This window comes from Globicephala melas, chromosome 7 (assembly GCF_963455315.2).
Source record: "Globicephala melas chromosome 7, mGloMel1.2, whole genome shotgun sequence".
Classification (NCBI taxonomy): Eukaryota; Metazoa; Chordata; class Mammalia; order Artiodactyla; family Delphinidae; genus Globicephala; species Globicephala melas.
The window spans coordinates 110,021,491-110,042,331 of NC_083320.1; the positions used below are offsets into that span (position 1 = coordinate 110,021,491).

Sequence of the window (20,841 nt, forward strand, 5' to 3'; positions counted from 1 at the left end):
AAGTCCCCATCTGTAATGTAACTATTAATAGGCATCCACCTTGTAATTGTAGGCATTGCAAAAGGTATGTACACTCCAGCACGGGCAGGTGTCCTGAGAATCAATCTCTGGGAACTATAAGGCTCACTCTCGTCCATCACAGAATAGATCGGGAATAGCCTCACCAGAAAGGCAGTAGTCCACAGCCTGCAAATCACAGTTGCGGTGCCCCCTGCTCTGCCTGTGCAGAAGGTCGGCAACGACGTCAGCACGCAGGGGTCAGGGTCAGGGGTCGGGGTGAGGGTGGGAGGGACGGCCATAGGCTGCTGCCTCCGACCACCACCGGGCATGTCCTTCCGTTCCCAGACCATTTGCAGAGCGCTTGCTCCCTTTCTTTAAGAACTTCCTCAACCAGAACAGCAGACGCGCTGGCACATCGCAGTGCAGTGTGCGCTGGCCTCCCGGAAACCGTCTGGAGGGTCGCCAGGCAGCCAGAGCTGGGTGATGTGGCTGAGCGCGCGCGAGGTCCACGAGCGGGAGGCTTCCTAGGGCGGGTGGCGCCACGTGACAAGTGGGAGCCCGCAGGCCGAGGGAGTCGCGGTGCCGAGAGCGGGTCGGGAGCAGAGATGGAGGGCGTTTTCTCCTTCGGGGAAGTCACAGGATGCAGCTGGGAGGAGACGGGCAGGGAGGGAAGGGGCTGTACGGTGGGGAGCACCGCCTGAGCCTGGATACACCCTTCCTCGCGCAGGGCATCTACGCAGGAAGGGGCGTTTGGGGTGAAGCCTCTGCTATCCGAGGCGGCTCCCAGCTGCTCCCCGCCCCCGCTCCGCTGCCCCTCGGGCGCGCTGTGAGCTCACGCCTATTTAATGTCAATAGACGTAAATGATTTCTCATTGAATGTCATTTGCAAATCACTAGTTTGAAGCTCCAAACAGCACTTAATGTCAATTACTTTTTTAAAATACCAACTGAAAATCACTGGTTTTGCAGTTCCAAGTCTCTCAATGCCAATTACTGCTCGGAGTGCTGGCGACACTGTCATTTGACACTGGATTTCTAAGCGGGGCTCCATCTGGCTCAGTCTTCCTGGGAAGCGCTGCCATTGTCTGGTGTTAACCCTTACTCCTTCTCACACGAGGGAGCAGTGCTCTTTCAGGGAGGCTTAGCCAGGGGAGGGCTCTTTGGAGGTCCAGAGAGCCAGGGTCATGCTACGTCATCGCTTTGACACCCCAGGCAGGCAGACCCCAAGGTCCTTGGGAAGGGATGGAGATGTTGGAGCCACGAGCACCCGTGCTGCGGCCCCAGCTCTCCAGGACCAGCATCCCCACCATGCCCTCCCTGACCTCAGATCCGCCATCCTTTCCCACTAACCCCACAGAGGCTCCTACAGGCAGGTGTGCAGTGAGGGCAGAGGAGGAGGGCTGACTCACTCAGCCTGGCGTAGCCTGGCCCTCAGCTCCTGGTAGGAGGCCTGATGCAGCGGTTCAGAGCTGGGTGGGACACCAGATCACCTCTTGCCAACCCGTGCATTTGGACTAAGTCGCCTCCCTGGGGTCTCACCTGAACAGGGAGGATCTTTTCTCCTTGTCCTAGAACGGTTTAGAGGATTAAGTGGAGACGGCATAGAGTGTCTAGAGATTATCTGGCACAGAGGAAGTGGCACGGGGGTGTGTGGTGTGGTGCAGTGGCAGGCATTCTGGGGATTACTGCTGCTCTCTGTCAGCACACGAGGCTTCCCCTGGGCTGCAGTGGCAGTGAGGTCCAGAGCGAAGGCTTGGGGTGCCCGTGGGAGCCGGGAGGCCCTGGCACACCTGTGAACTAGCCACTTCCCAGGCCAGCAGCAGCGCTGACCCTGACACTGCCTGGGAGCTAATGACAACTGCCTGGAGGGAAAGTCATCTCCCCAGAGAGGAGAGGCTCTGGAACAAGAGGAGAAAGGTAAAAAGGGAGGCAGGAGAAGGGGAGGGAAAATTGGGGAAGACAAGAGGAAGAGGAGGTGTGAATGTTTTCTTTATCTGATGCATCTCTGGGTCCCATCTGAGGTGTGTCTGTCTTTCTGTTGGCAGACAGATGAATAATGGTAAGTTTCAGGGACAAAGATCTAATTTTTATCCTCAGAGAGAGGTGACACATTGGGGATGATGACCCAGTTGGAAATGCCATATCTGATCAACATGGAAATGTGTTTGCCATTATTAGCACAGGGTGGGCTGAGGAGTGGGCCATGAGATGTTGACAGACAGCGAGCCCAGCCCCCTCTCCTGGCTGGGCCGCGTGCTCTGGAGGTTCCAGTGACGTTTCCAGCTCTGGGAAGTTGGCCACCCAGCTGTCAGGTTGGCCTTTCAGATTTGCCAGCAAATCTCTTGACTAACCAGGCCTGAGGCTGGCCAGGAATGACTGGGGAATGGAGCCAGGAGGCAGGAGGGGGCCGTTCACGAATGCTAGTAAGTGACAGCCATCGAGCTGGTGCCTTCGTGGCGTGATTCACTCAGTCCTCCTGGAAGCTGGAAAGGCAGGCATGATTATTACCATTTACAGAGAGATCTGAAGCTCAGAAAGTTTAGCTCAGTGTCTCTCGAACTTTAGTGTCCATCCAAGTCCCCTGAGGGTCACGACATGAGGCAGATTCTGGGCCAGGGCTGGACACTGCATTACTGACCAGTGCCCAGGCGGTGCAGATGCTGCTGGTCTGGGGATTACACTCCGAGGAGCAAGGAGTTAGATCATCTTCCTGGTCCACACAGCTGCTTGCAAGACAAAGCTACAAAGGACTGTCGCTGTTGGCATCAGGATGGCCCTCAGAGTCAGCTGCGGGGCCCAGGTGTGCCTAACTGAGGTACTGGACTTTAATCCATTGATAGATTGGACCCTGGGAGTCTGATGAGGTAGCAGCCCAGCAGTGAACCTGTGACTCCTGCTGCTTGGGAAGACAGCAGCACAGGCCTGTGTGGGGTATGGGGTGGGCTTCTCAGGCCAACAAGGACAGATCAAGGCTACCGTCTTAGGTAAGGCTGGGGGTGAGAGTGGAGGTGAGCAGTGCTCTCATGCTCAAATTTTCCTTTCAATATAATTTTAAATTAAATTTTTGAGGTATATTTTATGTCACTTAGAAGTACCCATTTTAAAAGTATAGTTCAATAACTTTGACAGATGTACCCACCATGTATTCATAACCACAGTCAAGATTTAGTCCATCCCATCGTTCTAAGAGTCTGTGCCCCTTGCAGGCAATCAAATTAGTGCCCTGCTTACTTTACTCAGTAGCTTCCTCCTTTTTTCTCACTAGTTGGTATTTCGTTGCTGGATATACCACCTTGTTTACCATTTTCTTATTGATAGCTATTGGGACTGCTTCCGGTTTTTGCCTGTTATGGATAGATGTGCTATGACCATTCGCATAAAAGTGTTTTAGTGGACATGTTTTCGTTTCTGTTGGGTAAATCGTGAGGAGTGCAATTGTGGATTGTAGAAGTGAATGCCACCTTTTCCTTTTTGAAAATTCTCCAATATCTAATTTTCCTACCATGAGCTCATTTATTCATTCATTTAGCAAATACATTAGCACCTACTATTGATCGGGCACTATTATCTGGGAAAATGGAGTTGAGCTGTTAAAACAGAAAAAAAAAAAATCCCTCATAGAGTTGCTTTAGGGGAAATAGAAAACAAACAAAAAACCACATTAACGATAAAGCTACCAGATATTTGTATATTTTATGTAGAAAATTAAAAGAATATGGTGTGATAGTGACTGATTATGTGGTCGAGGAATGTCCCTACGAGGGGGTGACATTTAAGCTGAAATCTGACATTACACTGAATGATGGTAGGGACCCAGCCACACAGAGATCTTGGGGGTAAAGGGAGCATTCCAGGCCCAGGAGGAGCCGGAGCAGAGACCCCAAGAGATGCAGGGCAGAGGAGACCGTGTCACTGGAGCAGGGCGGGCAGAGGAGACTGTCTTTAGAGGAAGGTGGAGAGCTGGGGAAGGACATTGTCTGCATACCCTTAATCATGCTGTTTATCTATTTCTGTGTTTATTTGCTTACTCTCTGCCTTGCTCACTACAATGTCAGCCTCTGAGAACAGAGGTTTTGCTGGTTGCTTCCCATGCCATTCCCTCGGCTTAGAACAGAGTCTGGTATGTGACAGTTACTTGTTAAATATTTGCTGAATAATTAACTGAATGAATGAACGAAAGGACTGTTTGTTCAGTGTCCTGCCCTGGGCACTGTGATGGGCGTTGCTGCTTCAGAATGAAATAAGACAGGTCTTCGTCTCAGTGAGCTCCCCAGGCACTGGGGAAGAGAGACAGGTGATCATTCCATGATAAAGGACCTGATAGAATAAATCAAAGGGTGGTAGAGGAATACAGAGGTGGGCACCTTGTGGGCACTCAAGGAAGGTGTTCTGTGGGAGTGGTTATTGACGGTGACAGAGGAGATAGCTAGGTAGAGGAGGCTGGAAAAAGCAATTTAAGAAGCAATGGTTGTACAATTGCACAGATGCCTAAAAGAGAGCACTACATGTTGGTTAATTACAAGATGTTCTACATAGTTATAGCGATAAAGATGGAAAAGATGTGCTGGATCTATCCAGGGACAGCTCAAGGTGGGCCTTGAGGACTAAGGAAAGAAATTTGAAATTTATCCTGAGAACCACTGAAAGATTTTAGTAAAGGTGAGAGACACGATCAAAGTGGTGTTTTAGGGAGACTTGGGTAGCTTCCTAATAAATATGGCAGCATAAATAGACACACTAAAGTCTAATTCCTTTTCTATCCCGGTGAAAACAGTAAAATAATTTTTTAAATGCACAAATACCCACCAGAAAGTTTACAATGAAAAAAGATGTTGGTAATGAAATAGAACAGCCAGGATTCTTATATACAGCTGGTTGGAGTGTAAATGGATACAAACAACTTGGAAAACAATATGATGGTATCTGATAAAGCTGAATATATACATACCCTGTGACATAACAGTTCCACTCCTTGGCACAGACCTAACAGGAATGCACATGTGTGTTTACCAAAAAACACGTGCAAGAATATTTGTATCAACAATAGCTCCCAAATTGGAAACTACCAAGTGTCCATCAAAAGTGGATAAATAAATTGTGGTACATTGGAAAAATGAACAATGAATACAGAAGTGAGAATGAACCATTCACATTTTACATTACGGATTAATGTCAAAAACAAATGCTGAGTGAAAGAAGCCAGACACAAAAGAATACATACAGTGTAATTACATTTACATAAAGTTAAAGAGCAGGAAAAACTCATCTGTGCTGTTAGAAGTCAGAACAGCGGATACCATTGAGAGAAGGGAGATTGGGGCTGAAAGGGAGCCTACAGGGGTCCTCTGGGATCCTGGTCATGTTCTGTTTTGTGATGTGGATACTGGTTACATGATTGTGTTCCATTTTTGAACATTGATTGAGATCAACTCTTAGGATATATGCAATTTTCTGTTTTTATATTACACTTCAATAAGAAACACTTTAAAAAGGCATCAACCCATAAGGACAAAAGTAACAAAATTTGGGGAACTGGAAAGCAGATGGTGAGTGGCAAGTGATGTAGCTCAGCTGAGAAAATGGAATTTTTCATTGGCATAAGTAAAAAGCAACCTGGCTTACATAGTAGAATCCCCAAGAAACCAAAGAATTTGCAGCATAAGGCACCTCTGGAAATTTATAAAATCAGGAGAAATGGTTGCAGATCAATTTAAGAAGCAAATGGAGCCCCAGATCTCCTCCCCAAGTTTCTGCGATGGGGCAACTGCTCCCCGGACCCTGGAAGGAAATGGAGGTTTAGTATTTGGCGAGGATAAAACAGAAGGTCTCTGGGCTGGACAGCAAGTCCTGCTGAGAGTAGAGGTGTGATCTAGACAACAGGGAACATGAGAGAATGTTTACATGCCTTTGTCCCTGTGTTCCTACAACTGCCTTCCCCTCCTCAGACAGAAGTGCATTCTCTGAAGAATCTGACCAGCCCAGAAGAAATAAAAACCTAAAGATACTGATAATAAGGTTTCCTGTAGGATATGCTCAAGTCAGATCCTTTATAGGGAAGAGTGTCAACAAGACTCTGACACAGAGAATGCCCATCCACTTTTCTCTGCCTCACTATTGATCCCGTGTCTCAAGGTATCTGAAGACAACATGCAATGTGAAAGGCAGAATCAAGATAAACAAACTGAAAGACAGAAAAAAAAAATAAAACAAACTCAACTTGAAAGAAACAGACTATGTAGAGAGAAAAAAATATATCAATATTATTAGAGAGGTGAGAGTTGCATCCATGAAGGAACAGGACACCTTGTTTTTTTTTTTTGGTACACAGGCCTCTCACTGTTGTGGCCTCTCCCGTTGCGGAGCACAGGCTCCGGACGCGCAGGCTCAGCGGCCATGGCTCACGGGCCCAGCTGCTCCGCGGCATGTGGGATCTTCCCGGACCGGGGCATGAACCCGTGTCCCCTGTATCGACAGGCGGACTCTCAACCACTGCACCAGCAGGGAAGCCCAAGAATTTCTTCAATTTACTTTAAATCACACTATATTGACTCTACATCCTTAGTGGTATATATTTTAAGGATAATAAAACAACAAAGAAATTTTAAACACTAATTCAGTAGACTAATTGTTAATAGTGTATTATTATTTCAAAACCATTTGTATTAGTCTGTTCTGGGTGCTGTAACAGAATACCAGGGGCTTGGTGGCTAAAACAGCAGAAATTTATTTTCTCACAATTCTGGAGCCTGGAAGCCCAAGATCAGGATGCCATCAGGGTTGGTTTCTGGTGAGGACTCTTCCTAACTAGCTTCCTAGCTCATTCTACTTCACATGGCCTTTCCTCGCTGGTGTTTCTTCCCCCTCTTATAAGACAGCAATCTGATTGGATTAATGCTCCACCTTTATGATCTCATCTAACATTAATTACCTCTTTAAAGTCCTTGTCTCCAAATATAGCCACATTGGGAGTATGGCTTTAATGTATTGTTTATAGGGGGACACAGTTCAGATCATAAAACAATTCAGTTAAGTGTATTGCATGAAAAGCAAATAGGTAAATATGATAATGTAGTTAAGAATCAAGCTATAAGAGGAATATGAAATCAGAGTAGTTGACTCAACACCCTGTATTCCTAAATTAAAATTGGAAATACCTGGGCTTCCCTGGTGGCGCAGTGGTTGAGAGTCCGCCTGCCGATGCAGGGGACACGGGTTCGTGCCCCAGTCCGGGAAGATCCCACATGCCGCGGAGCAGCTGGACCCATGAGCCACGGCCGCTGAGCCTGCGTGTCCAGAGCCTGTGCTCCGCAACGGGAGAGGCCACAACAGTGAGAGGCCCGCGTACCAAAAAAAAAAAAAAAAAAAAAAAAAAATTGGAAATACCAGTTTAAACTCATGATTTCTCTTTCTGAAAAATGTTTCCTTGCTTTGTCCACTGAACAGGTTTAGAAGAATTGACAATTAGGTAGCGATGAGCATACTTGATGCCTGGATTGTGGCTTCTGAATACCATATTCCACTCAGAGAACCTAGAGCTCCATGGAGCATATGTGATTCGTGTGGGGTCACATCAAAAGGACACAGGAGGCAACTTGAAGGGCTTTTCCTAATCAAAACTAGGACAATTAGAACATTGAAAAATAATAATGGCAAAGTACTGAATCATATCACATAGATAAAATCTATGAGTTCATAATCACACTTAGAAAAACATTCACTGCTCACCTTTGGTGTTTGGCATTGATGGTGATGGTCTTCAACCCATCACCTTGAAAACAAATACGAGGAAAGAAGCCATCATTTGTACAACCTTTCTTGTATGAACTGTAGAGTAACCTCATAATTAAAAAGGAATAGTTCTTTACACAACTCCCATGCAAAAGGAATGGTAGATTTTGAAAATCACTTTTTCACACTTAATAACGTAACCTAGGCAACAATCACCAATTGATGAAAAGATGATCAACATCATTTTGGGTTGTTTTTTGATAAATTAACTCTAGTTTCTTAAATGAGTTAACCAGTAGTCGTGAGTTACTGATAGGTCTCATGGTCATTTTTTGTTGTTTATTTAATTTTTATTGGAGGACAGACAGTTAATTTACAATGTTGTGTTACTTTCTGGTGTACAGCAAATGAATCAGCTATATGTATATATATATCCCCATATGCCGTCCCTCTTGTGTCTCCCTCCCACCCTCCCTATCCCACCCCTCTATGTGGTCACAAAGCACCGAGCTGATCTCCCTGTGCTATGCAGCTGCTTCCCACTAACTATTTGGTAGTCTACATGTAAATGCTACTCTGTCACTTTGAACCAGCTTGCCCTTCCCCTCCCCGTGTCGTCCATTCTCTACATCTGTGTCTTTATTCCTGTCCTGATGCTAGATCCATCAGAACCTTTTTTTTTTTTAGACTCCATATATATGTGTTAGCATATGGAATTTGTATTTCTCTTTCTAACTTACTTCACTCAGTATGACAGGCTCTAAGTCCATCCACCTCACTGTAAATAACTCAATTTTGTTTCTTTTTATGGCTGAGCAACATTCCATTGTATATATATGTGCCACGTCTTCTTTATCCGTTCATCTGTCGATAGACACTTAGGTTGCTTCCTTGTCCTGGCTACTGTAAATAGTGCTGCAATAAACATTGTGGTACATGTCTCGTTTTGAATTATGGTTTTCTCAGGGTATATGCCCAGTAGTGGGATTGCTGGGTCATATGGTGGTTCTATTTTTAGTTTTATGAGGAACCTCCATACTGTTCTCCATAGTGGCTGTACCAATTCACATTCCCACCAACAGTGCAAGAGGGTTCCCTTTCTCCACACCCTCTCCAGCATTTATTGTTTGTAGATTTTTTGATGATGGCCATTCTGACTGGTGTGAGGTGATACCTCATTGTAGTTTTGATTTGCATTTCTCTATTGATTAGTGATGTTAAGCATCCTTTCATGTGTTTGTTGGCAATCTGTATATCTTCTTTGGAGAAATGTCTATTTAGGTCTTCTGCCCATTTTTGGATTGGGTTGTTTGTGTTTTTGATATTGAGTTGCATGAGCTGCTTGTAAATTTTGGATGTTAATCCTTTGTCAGTTTCTTCATTTGCAAATATTTTCTCCCATTCTGAGGGTTTTCTTTCGGTCTTGTTTATGGTTTCCTTTGCTGTGCAAAAGCTTTTAAGTTTCATTAGGTTCCATTTGTTTATTTTTGTTTTTATTTCCATTTCTCTAGGAGGTGGGTCAAAAAGGATCTTGCTGTGATTTATGTCATAGAGTGTTCTTCCTATGTTTTCCTCTAAGAGTTTTATAGTGTCTGGCCTTACATTTAGGTCTTTAATCCATTTTGAGTTTATTTTTGTGTATGGTGTTAGTGAGTGTTTCATTCTTTTACATGTAGCTGTTCATTTTCCGAGCACCACTTATTGAAGAGGCTGTCTTTTCTCCATTGTCTATTCTTGCCTCCTTTATCAAAAATAAGGTGACCATATGTGTGTGGGTTTATCTCTGGGCTTTCTATCCTGTTCTACTGATGTATATTTCTGTTTTTGTGCACGTACCATATTGTCTTGATTACTGTGGCTTTGTAGTATAGTCTGAAGTCCGGGAGCCTGATTCCTCCAGCTCAGTTTTTCTTTCTCAAGAATGCTCTGGCTATTCAGGGTCTTTTGTGTTTCCATACAAATTGTGAATTTTTTTGTTCTACTTCTGTGAAAAATGTCATTGGTAGTTTGATAGGGATTGCATTGAACCTGTAGATTGCTTTGGATAGTATAGTCATTTTCACAATGTTGATTTTTGCAATCCAAGAACATGGTATATCTTTCCATCTGTTTGTATCATCTTTAATTTCTTTCATGAGTCTCTTATAGTTTTCTGCATATAGGTCTTTTGTCTCCTTAGGTAAGTTTATTCCTAGATATTTTATTCTTTTTGTTGCAATGGTAAATGGGAGTATTTCCTTAATTTCTCTTTCAGAATTTTCATCATTAGTGTACAGGAATGCAAGAGATTTCTCTGCATTAATTTTGTATCCTATTACTCTACCAAATTCATTGATTAGCTCCAGTAGGCTTCTGGTAGCATCTTTAGGATTCTCTGTGTATAGTATCAGGTCATCTGCAAAAAGTGACAGCTTTACTTCTTCTTTTCTGATTTGGATTCCTTTTATTTCTTTTTCTTCTGGATTGCTGTGGCTAAAACTTCCAAAACTATGTTGAATAATAGTGGTGAGAGTGGTCAAACTTGTCTTGTTCCTGATCTTAGAGGAAATGGTTTCAGGTTTTCACCACTGAGAACAATGTTGGCTGTGGGTTTTTCATATATGGCCTTTAATATGTTGAGGAAAGTTCCCTCTATGCCTACTTTCTGGAGAGTATTTATCATAAATGGGTGTTGAATTTTGTCAAAAGCTTTTTCTGCATCTATTGAGATTATCATATGTTTTTGATCCTTCAATTTGTTAATATGGTGTATCACATTGATTGATTTGCATATATTCAGGAATCCTTGCACTCCTGGGATAAATCCCATTTAATCATGGTGTATGATCCTTTTAATGTGCTGTTGGGTTCTTCTTGCTAGTATTGTTGAGGACTTTTTCATCTATGTTCATCAGTGATATTGGCCTGTAGTTTTGTTTTTTTGTGACATCTTTGTCTGGTTTTGGTATCAGGGTGATGGTGGCCTCGTAGAGTGAGTTTGGGATTGTTCCCCCCTATGCTATATTGTGGAAGAGTTTGAGAAGGATAGGTGTTAGCTCTTCTCTAAATGTTTGATAGAATTCGCCTGTGAAGCCATCTGGTCCTGGACTTTTGTTTGTTGGAAGATTTTTAATCACAGTTTCAATTTCAGTGCTTGTGATTGGTCTGTTCATATTTTCTATTTCTTCCTGGTTTTGTCACGGAAGGTTGTGCTTTTCTAAGAATTTGTCCATTTCTTCCAGGTTGTCCATTTTACTGGCGTATATTTGCTTGTAGTAATCTCTCATGATCCTTTGTATTTCTGTAGTGTCAGTTGTTACTTCTCCTTTTTCATTTCTAATTCTATTGATTTGAGTCTTCTCCCTGTTTTTTTTAATGAGTCTGGCTAATGGTTTATCAATTTTGTTTATCTTCTCAAAGAACTAGCTTTTAGTTTTATTGATCTTTGCTATCATTTCCTTCATTTCTTTGTCATTTATTCATGATCTGATCTTTATGATTTCTTCACTTCTGCTAACTTTGGTGTGTTTTTTTTGTTGTTCTTCTTCTTTCTCTAATTGCTTTAGGTGTAAGGTTAGGTTGTTTATTTGAGATGTTTCTTGTTTCTTGAGGTAGGATTGTATTGCTATAAACTTCCCCCTTAGAACTGCTTTTGCTGCATTCCATAGGTTTTGGGTCATCATGTTTTCATTGTCATTTGTTTTTAAGTATTTTTTGATTTCCTCTTTGATTTCTTCAGTTATCTCCTGGTTATTTAGTAGCATATTGTTTAGCCTCCATGTGTTTGTATTTTTTACAGTTTTTTTTTCCTGTAATTGATATGTAGTCTCATGGCGTTGTGGTTGGAAAAGATACTTGATATGATTTCAATTTTCTTAAATTTACCAAGGCTTGATTTGTGACCCAAGATATGGTCTATACTGGACAATGTTCTATGAGCATTTGAGAAGAAAGTGCATTCTGTTGTTTTTGGATGGAATGTCCTATAAATATCAATTAAGTCCATCTTGTTTAATGTGTCATTTAAAGCTTGTGTTTCCTTATTTATTTTTATTTTGGATGATCTGTCCATTGGTGAAAGTGAGGTGTTAAAGTCCCCTACTATGATTGTGTTACTGTCAGTCTCCCCTTTTATGGCTGTTAGCATTTGCCTTATGTATTGAGGTGCTCCTATTTTGGGTGCATAAATATTTACAATTGTTATATCTTCATCTTGGGTCGATCCCTTGATCATTATGTAGTGTCCTTCTTTGTCTCTTGTAGTAGTCTTTATTTTAAAGTCCATTTTGTCTGATATGAGAATTGCTACTTCAACTTGCTTTTGATTTCCATTTGCATGGAATATCTTTTTCCATCCCCTCACTTTCAGTCTGTATCTGTCCCTAGGTCTGAAGTGGGTCTCTTGTAGACAGCATATATACGGGTGTGGTTTTTTTATCCATTCAGCCAGTCTGTGTCTTCTGGTTGGAACATTTAATCCATTTACATTTATGGTAATTGTCAATATGTATGTTCCTATTACCATTTTATTAAGTGTTTTAGGTTTGTTTTTGTAGGCCTTTTCCTTCTCTTGTGTTTCCTCCTAGAAAAGTTTCTTCAGCATTTGTTGTAAAGCTGGTTTGGTGGTGCTGAACTCTCTCAGCTTTTGCTTGTCTGTAAAGGTTTTTATTTCTCCATCGAATCTGAATGAGATCCTTGCTGGTAGTGTAATCCTGGTTGTAGGTTTTTGCCTTTCATCACTTTAAATATGCCCATGTGACTCCCTTCTGGTTTGCAGAGTTTCTGCTGAAAGATCAGCTGTTAACCTTATGGGGTTTCCCTTCTATGTTATTTGTTGCTTTTCCCTTGCTGCTTTTAATATTTTTTCTTTCTATTTAATTTTTGATGGTTTGATTAATATGTGTCTTGGTGTGTTTGTCCTTGGATTTATCTGTATGGGACTCTTTGTGCCTCCTGGACTTGATTATTTCCTTTCCCATGTTAGGGAAGTTTTCAACTATAATCTCTTCAAATATTTTCTCAGACCCTTTCTTTTTCTCTTCATCTTCTGAGACCCCTATAATTCGAACACTGATGTGTTTAATGTTGTCACAGAAGTCTCTGAGACTGTCCTCAATTCTTTTCATTCTTTTTTCTTTATTCTGCTCTGCAGTAGTTGTTTCCACTGTTTTATCTTCCAGGTCACTTATCCGTTGTTCTCCCTCAGTTATTCTGCTATTGATTCTTTCTAGAGAATTTTTAGTTTCATTTATTGTTTCGTTCATCATTGTTTGTTTGCTCTTTAGTTCTTCTAGGTCCTTGTTAACTGTTTCTTGTATTTTCTCCATTCTATTTCCAAGATTTTGGATCATCGTTACTATCATTACTCTGAATTCTTTTTCAGGTAGACTGCCTGTTTCCTCTTCATTTGTTAGGTCTGGTGGGTTTTTACTTTGCTCCTTCATCTGCTGCATATTTCTTTGTCTTCTCATTTTTTTTAACTGACTGTGTTTGGGGTCTCCTTTTCACAGGCTGTAGGTTCGTAGTTCCCATTGTTTTTGGTGTCTGCCCCCAGTGGGTGAGGTTGGTTCAGTGGGTTGTGTAGGCTTCCTGGTTGAGGGACTGGTGCCTGTGTTCGGGTGGGTGGGGCTGGATCTTGTCTTTTGGTGGGAGGACCGGGTTTGGTGGTGCATTTTGGGGTGTCTGTGAACTTAGTATGATTTAGGCAGCCACTCTGCTAATGGTTGGGGTTGTGTTCCTGTCTTGCTAGTTGTTTTACATGGGGTGTCTAGCCCTGGAGCTTGCTGGTAGTTGGGTGGAGCTGGGAGCTGGGTCTTATCATTGAAATGGAGATCTCTGGGAGAGTTCTCACCAATTTATATTACATGGGACTGGGAGGTCTCTGGTGGTCCAATGTCCTGAACTCAGTCCTCCCACCTCAGAGGCTCTGGCCTGATACCAGGCTGGAGCACCAAGACCCTGTCACCCACACGGCTCAAAAGAAAAGGAAGAAAAAAGAAAGAAAATAATAATAATAATAATAAAAAGAAGAGAGCAACCAAACAAATCTACCAGAGAGAACAAGTGCTAAACACTAAACTAAGATAAACATAGAAATCAGAAACAAAGCAGTCACAGACTGCAAACCCCAAGTCTACAGTTGCTCCCAAAGTCTACTGCCTCAATGTTGGGATGATTTGTTGTCTATTCAGGTATTCCACAGATGCAGGGTACAAGTTGACTGTGTGGATTTAATCTGCTGCTCCTGAGGCTACAGGAGAAATTTCTCTTTCTCTTCTTTGTTTGCACAGCTCCTGGGTTTCAGCTTTGGTTTTGGGCCCGCCTCTGTGTATAGGTCACCCTCAGGCATCTGTTCCCACCCAGACAGGAGGGGGTTAAAGGAGCAGCTGATTAGGAGGCTCTGTCTCACTCAGGCTGGGGTGGGGGAGGGAGGGGTACGGAATGCGTGTCGAGCCTGTGGTGGCAGAGGGCAGCATGACGTTGCATGAGCCTGAGGTGCGCTGTGTGTTCTCCCGGGGAAGTTGTCCCTGGATCCCGGGACCCTGGCAGTGGCGGGCTGTACAGCCTTCCTGGAGGGGAGGTGTGGACAGTGACCTGTGCTCACACACAGGCTTCTTGGTGGCTGCAGCAGCAGCCTTAACATTTCATGCCCTTCTCTGGTGTCTGCGCTGATAGCTGCGGCTTGCGCCTGTCTCTGGAGCTCGTTTAGGTGGTGCTCTGAATCCCCTCTCCTCGCGCATCCCAAAACAATGGTCTCTTGCCTCTTAGGCAGGTCCAGACTTTTTCCCGGACTCCCTCCCGGCTAGCCGTGGTGCGCTAACCCCCTGCAGGCTGTGTTCACGCCGCCAATCCCAGTCCTGTCCCTGTGCTCCGACCGAAGCCCGAGCCTCAGCTCCCAGCCCCGCCCGCCCACCCCAGCGGGTGAGCAGACAAGCCTCTCGGGCTGGTGAGTGCTGGTCGGCACCGATCCTCTGTGCAGAATCTCTCCGCTTTGCCCTCCGCACCCCTGTTGCTGTGCTCTCCTCGGTGGCTCCGAAGCTTCCCCCCTCCGCCACCGGCAGTCTCCGCCCGCAAAGGGGCTTCCTAGTGTGTGGAAACCTTTCCTCCTTCACAGCTCCCTCCCACTGGTGCAGGTCCTGTCCTTATCCTTTTGTCTCTGTTTATTCTTTTTTCTTTTGCCCTACTCAGGTACGTGGGGAGTTTCTTGCCTTTTGGGAAGTCTGAGGTCTTCTGCCAGTGTTCAGTTGGTGTTCTGTAGGAGTTGTTCCACATGTAGATGTATTTCTGATGTATTTGTGGGGAGGAAGGTGATCTCTGCGTCTTACTCCTCCGCCATCTTGAAGGTCCTCCTCAACCTCATTTTTATAATGGAGGGATCGGGCCGACAATACCTGAATCCATTAATAAATCTTAGCAGCACTAAAGATGGGGCACTCCTGCACTGTGTACCTCCTAAGGTGGTGAGGTAGGACAGTGATTCCTAACCCTCCCTGTGCTTGTGTGGTCACCTGGTGAGCTTTTAAAAACATGGGCCTTGGAGCACCACTCTCATATAACCAGATTCAATTGACCTGGGGCTGGGCCTGAATCCTAGTTAACAAGAGCTATGCAGGTGATTCTTTTTTTTCTAATTGAAGTGTAGTTGATTTACAAAATTATGTTAGTCTCAGGTATCCAGCACAGATTCAGTTATACATATATACACATATACATGTATATGTATAATATATATTCTTTTACAGATCCTTTTCTGTTATAAGTTATTACAAAATATTGCATATAGTTCCCTGTGCTATGGAGTAGGTCTTTTTGGTTATCTATTTTACATATAGTAGTGTGTATGTTAATCCCAGCCTCCTGCTTTATCCCTGCCCCCCCCTTTCCCTTTTGATAACCATAAGTTTGTCTTCAATGTCTGTGAGTCTATTTGTCTTTTGAAAATAAGTTCATTTATGCTTGAAGAAAATGAATGAATCAAGTTAAACCTCAACAGCAGTGCTTCTCAAATGTTTGTGAGCATCAGAATCCCCTGGGCGCTTGTTAAAAAACAGATTTCTGGGCTCCACCTCCAGAGTTTCTGATTCAGTAGGTCTGTGCACGTGCCTGAAAATTTTCATTTCACAGGTTCCCAGGTGTGCTAATGCTACTCTATAGGACAGTGTTTGTTAACGTCTGATGTCCATTGGGCTTACCTGGGGCACTTTCAAAATACTGATGCTTGAGTCCCATCCCGAAATTCTGACTTAATTGGTCTGGGCATTGGGGTTTTAGTATAAAAGGCTCTTCAAGTGATTCTAATATTCTGTCCAGGCTGAGAGTCACTACCAGGGTACAAGGAATATGAAGGAAAGCAAAACAAGTTAAATGACACTCAGAAGAAGTAATCAGCCAAGTGTAGAACGTGAGACATTTTATAAGACAAATGACTTGGTCACTTCAGCTAATCAAGGACATTGAGATAACGGGAGAAGGAACTCTTACAGAATAAGGGACTTAATAGACAAGGAGATTCGATGCTTGGGTCTCATTCGGATTCTATTTCAACCAACCAGCTTGAAAGATATGTTGGGGACAATCATAAAATTTGGATATATGCTGATTAATCAGATGATTATTAAGGAATTATTTTTATAATGTATGCTTTTTAAAAATTTATTTATTTTATTTTATTTATTTATTTTTCGCTGCGTTGGGTCTCTGTTGCTGTGTGCAGGCTTTCTCTAGTTGCAGCGAGTGGGGGCTAATCTTCATTGTGGGTGCGTGGGCTTCTCATTGCGGTGGCTTCTCTTGTTGTGGAGCATGGGCTCTAGGGTGTGTTGGCTTCAGTAGTTGTGGTGCGTGGGCTCTAGAGTGCAGGATCAGTAGTTGTGGTACACGGGCTTAGTTGCTCTGTGGCATGTGGGATCTTCCCGGACCAGGGCTCGAACCCGTGTCCCCTGCATTGGCAGGCGGATTCTTAACCACTGCGCCACCAGGGAAGCTCCAAGGAGTTATTAATTTAATAGGTTTGATAATAGCATGATGGTTATATTGTTTAAAAGTACCTATAAGTTAGAGATACAAATTAAAGCATTTTCAGATGAAATGATATGATGTCTCGGATTACCTTTAAAATATTTCAGCAAAAATGTGGATATGTGGAGTTTTACGTACATTTGAAAATTTCCATAATAAAAAGTTAAAACAAAAATAAGATGAAAAAGAAGCTACCAAACAGAAAGAAAGCTCCAAGTAGAGATTCTTCATGATGATACACTGAGAGGATATTTATAACAGGGCAAGAGTGCAAATAAAACAAAGTAAATGGAACAACAAAGTAATTATTAACTTCAGCGAAAGCAAAGTATTATCCAGGAAACAAAAGGTAATCATAGTATACCGCATGGCTCAGCTGTGAAGAGCATTTAGCCAGTGATAATGATATGAAGATCAAATACTGCGCTGACTAAAATGATAAGGGAATGAAATTGGACCAAGTCAAGGATGGGAAGTCAACATGTGTAGGGTGGGGCTTGGGAACAATGAATCTCATCTTCCATTATGAGCAGTCCATTGATGATAGCCAGATGGAACACTCAAGAAATAGCAATGTGAGCATGGCAATTAGTCATACAGAGCTAAGTACAAAAATATCATAAAGTAAAATAGAACCCCATCACTGATACTACAGTAAGCTGTGTCTAAAAACTAATCAGTCCTGTATGTAAAGTGGGAGGGGCCACGTTGTGGAAAGGTGAATTAAATACCCTCCACTGTTGCGTGCAGCCCGCCAGCTGGGGATTTGGAGGTTAGAAGGCCAATGACCAGCCCTGTTATAACCACATTCATGATTTCAGGTTCTTGCCCCTCAGGGTTTTGTTTTCGTTTCTACTGGAGGAGGAAAATAGGGGGAGTGGAGAGGCCTGTTGTGGTACTTTTTAAAAGTTCTGTATGCATAATCTTGATAAAAATTAAAAATAATTAAAGAACAAAAAGCAAGGAGTGCTAGGTTGAACAATGGGTTAGTAGTGAAATAACAGAGGCCGGGAGATCAAGGAATAGAGGCCACTTCAGTCGTCTGGATGAGAGAGCAGGGAGGACCCTGCTGGATAGCACAGGAGTGGGGATGGACACAGGAGGGTATCTATACTGTAGGAGTCATCTGGGCCTTGTGGGGTGTTGCCGGCAGTCCCAACCAAGACATCTGACTCTCCAACACTTATCTCTCAGCAATGCTGGGAAAGTGTGGCGGGTACTAATATGTAGCTCACCTGTGGAATACAACCTTGGAAGTCAACCTTGAAGTTGCCACTTCAAGAGGCTGTGACTCACCTTCCTGAGGATATTGAAGCTGAGGCCGGGTGTTGACAGAGGTGTTGTAGAGGGGTCTCCTATACCTGCTGTTGCTTCCAAAGTCACCACCAATCTAATGTTCTGTGTTTCTTCCATAATATCATGTAGAATCCCTGAATATTTGGAAAAGATAGATGGCAGACTGACTTTTGGTTTTCTTTTCAATCCATCATCCACATGGTTGCCATCAGTCTCATATACTACAAGCAGTGATTTTCAAAGACCAGGGTTTCCATCCCTGGGCCTGGCCCTACATAGAACAGAAGACAGGCTGTGCTTTGGGGACTTGTCAAAGGTAATTCCTATAATGGAAATGGCCTGGCCTGGTCATCTAGCATCTCCCAAGCTCTGGGAGCTATGTGACACATTGATCTGTCACTATAATGCTAATAAGTTTTCAGGTTGAATATGCAAGTATGTTAAGGAAGCTGCTACTCGGGTTTCTCTGAGCGTGTTTATGAGGTAGTGGTTTTCTAGTCAGTTCTCATCTGATCCCCATAAGAAGCACTATCAAGGGTCAAAGCAAATCTTCCTTCAAATGGGGACAGCTGACCAGGGAGCCATATTCTCCTTATAGGGGTTACACCTGACTGCATTAATGCTTTGTAGGTCCAGGATTTTTCTAAACAGGCAGTATTCCTAGGTGGACAGTATTGCCTTTGGTATCCCTTGAAATCAGCTAGACATGTCCATGCCCAAACACCTACTGTGTTTGATTTCACGGTTATGTTTTTATTTTCCTTTCCCATCACTGCCAAGGCCCAAGTACAGTCAGCCCTCAAAGATGCTCAGGACCCACTCAAAAGGTAGGCCAGCATCCTGGCCAAAGTCTCCCCTGCTCTCTCCCTTTGCATACCCAGCTCTCTGCAAAGTCTGCAGTGGAGAGATTCAGGAGGTGTATTGAAGTCATCTGCTGAATCAACAAATGTTTAAGGAGGATATATTCCATGCAGGTACTGCTCTGGACTCTGGGACCCGAAGACCTGGAAACAGCAAAGCCCCTGCCCTCAGGTAGCTTACTTTCTAGTGGTGGGAGAGGTAAACAGGTAAACAAATGATATATAATGTAATTATATAATAAGGGCGTAGATAGGCCTTGTGATTTTAGCTGTCTCTGAGGACATGACTTTTGAGCTGTGATTTGAATGAAATGAGGAAGATGAACTATACTGGAAAGAATATTCTGGGCAGAGAGCAAAGCAACCCACTTTAACTGGAAGAGTTCCATGAGATGGAGAGGCAGACAGAGAAGGTCCATCTGGGGTCTGAGGAAAAATTTGGAAAAAAAAATCTTCCCATGTGGAGAACAGATTATAGGGCAAAATTATAAGTAGGGAGGCCATGTAGGATGACATCAAATTTGTCAAGGTAAGATACAAGGTGAAAAGAATATTGGACTTCATATATCTTCTTGAAGGAGGAGGTGACAGGATTTTCTGGTGAATTGGGTGTATGACACAAGGGAAAGTGGTCACAAGATTGACTCTAGGATTTTGTCTTGAGCTACTGGTTGATTGTGGGTATCATTTACTAAAAGTGGAAGACAGGGAGGTCAGGTGCTGTTGTGGGAAGGGCTTGGGTTGTTTGTTAGAATCCAAATGGAGAGGTCAAGTATGCAGTTTGATAAATACATTTTGTGGTAAAGAGTGAGACCATGAGTAGATAAATAGATTGTGGAGTTGTCAGAATATATCTGATATTAAAAGTCATTGGAACGGATGCAAACACTTTAGGGAGACAGTGTGGATAAAGAAGGAACAAGGTTCAGGGTTTAAGTCCTGGGTCACTCTTAGCTCTGGGGTCTGGATGAGGAAGAGAAGTCAAGAAAGGACATGTTGAAGGAGCTGTAGAAGGAGGCTATTCTGAGATTGATTCACGTGTGCTAAAGAGGAATTAGTATAATAAAATGCCCAAGCATGACACAAATCTGGAATAAGATTCTAAGGAAGGTGAAAGATCAGAAGAACTTCATAAATGAAAAATACATTATGAATATTTTAAAAAAGGATTTAAAAAGTTTTGTTGACAGAGTCCAGCTGTTGACGGCATATGGTATAATATTAGAAGGTGACAGAGAGAAAGCAAAATGTCTCAATTCCTGTTTTACTGCCATGATTTTGTTAACAAAGCAAAATGTACAAAATGGAAAGCAGATGCAACATCGTTAAGAGGCAGGGTACTCAACTTAAATGAGGCTCAGAGCAAGACAAACCAGGGCTCAGCATCTGATTATCAGTAGGAGCATAAAACCACTATTGTAAATCTGTGATAAAGCTCAGAGCAATGCAGGATTTCCAGAAGACGCCAATAGATTTCTGCTGAAAAGTCAGCTGATAGCCTAGGGGAGTTCCCTTGTACATAAGGTGTTGCTTTTTCCCTTGCTAATTTTAATATTCTCTCCTTATCTTTAATTTTTGCAATTCTTATTACAATGTGTCTTGGTGTTTTTCCCTTTGGGTTAATCCTGTTTGGGACTCTCTGTGATTCTTGGACCTGGATGTCTATTTCCTTCCCCATGTTAGGGAAGTTTTCAGCTATTATGCCTTCAAATATGTTTTCTGCCCCTTTCACTCTCTCTTCTCCTTCTGGGATCCCTGTAACATGAATATTCATATATATATGTTGTCCTAGAAGTCTCTTAAACTGTCCTCTTTTTTTTTTTAACATCTTTATTGGGGTATAATTGCTTTACAATGGTGTGTTAGTTTCTGCTTGTCCTCATTTTTTAAACTCTTTTTTCCTGTTCAGCTTCAGTGATTTTCACTACTGTGTCTTCCACCTTGACGATCCATTTCTCTGTAT

At 43.0% G+C, this 20,841-nt stretch overlaps 1 long non-coding RNA gene across 1 annotated transcript in view; it reads left to right on the forward strand.

Annotated features, from left to right (window-relative positions):
- The first annotated feature begins 342 nt into the window (after positions 1-342).
- The window catches only part of LOC132597576 (uncharacterized), a 51,543-nt gene continuing 31,044 nt past the window's right edge, over positions 343-20,841 (forward strand). Inside the window, exon 1 of the long non-coding RNA XR_009564479.1 lies at positions 343-480. This is a non-coding gene — a long non-coding RNA (uncharacterized lncRNA). The remainder of the gene's footprint in view (positions 481-20,841) is intronic.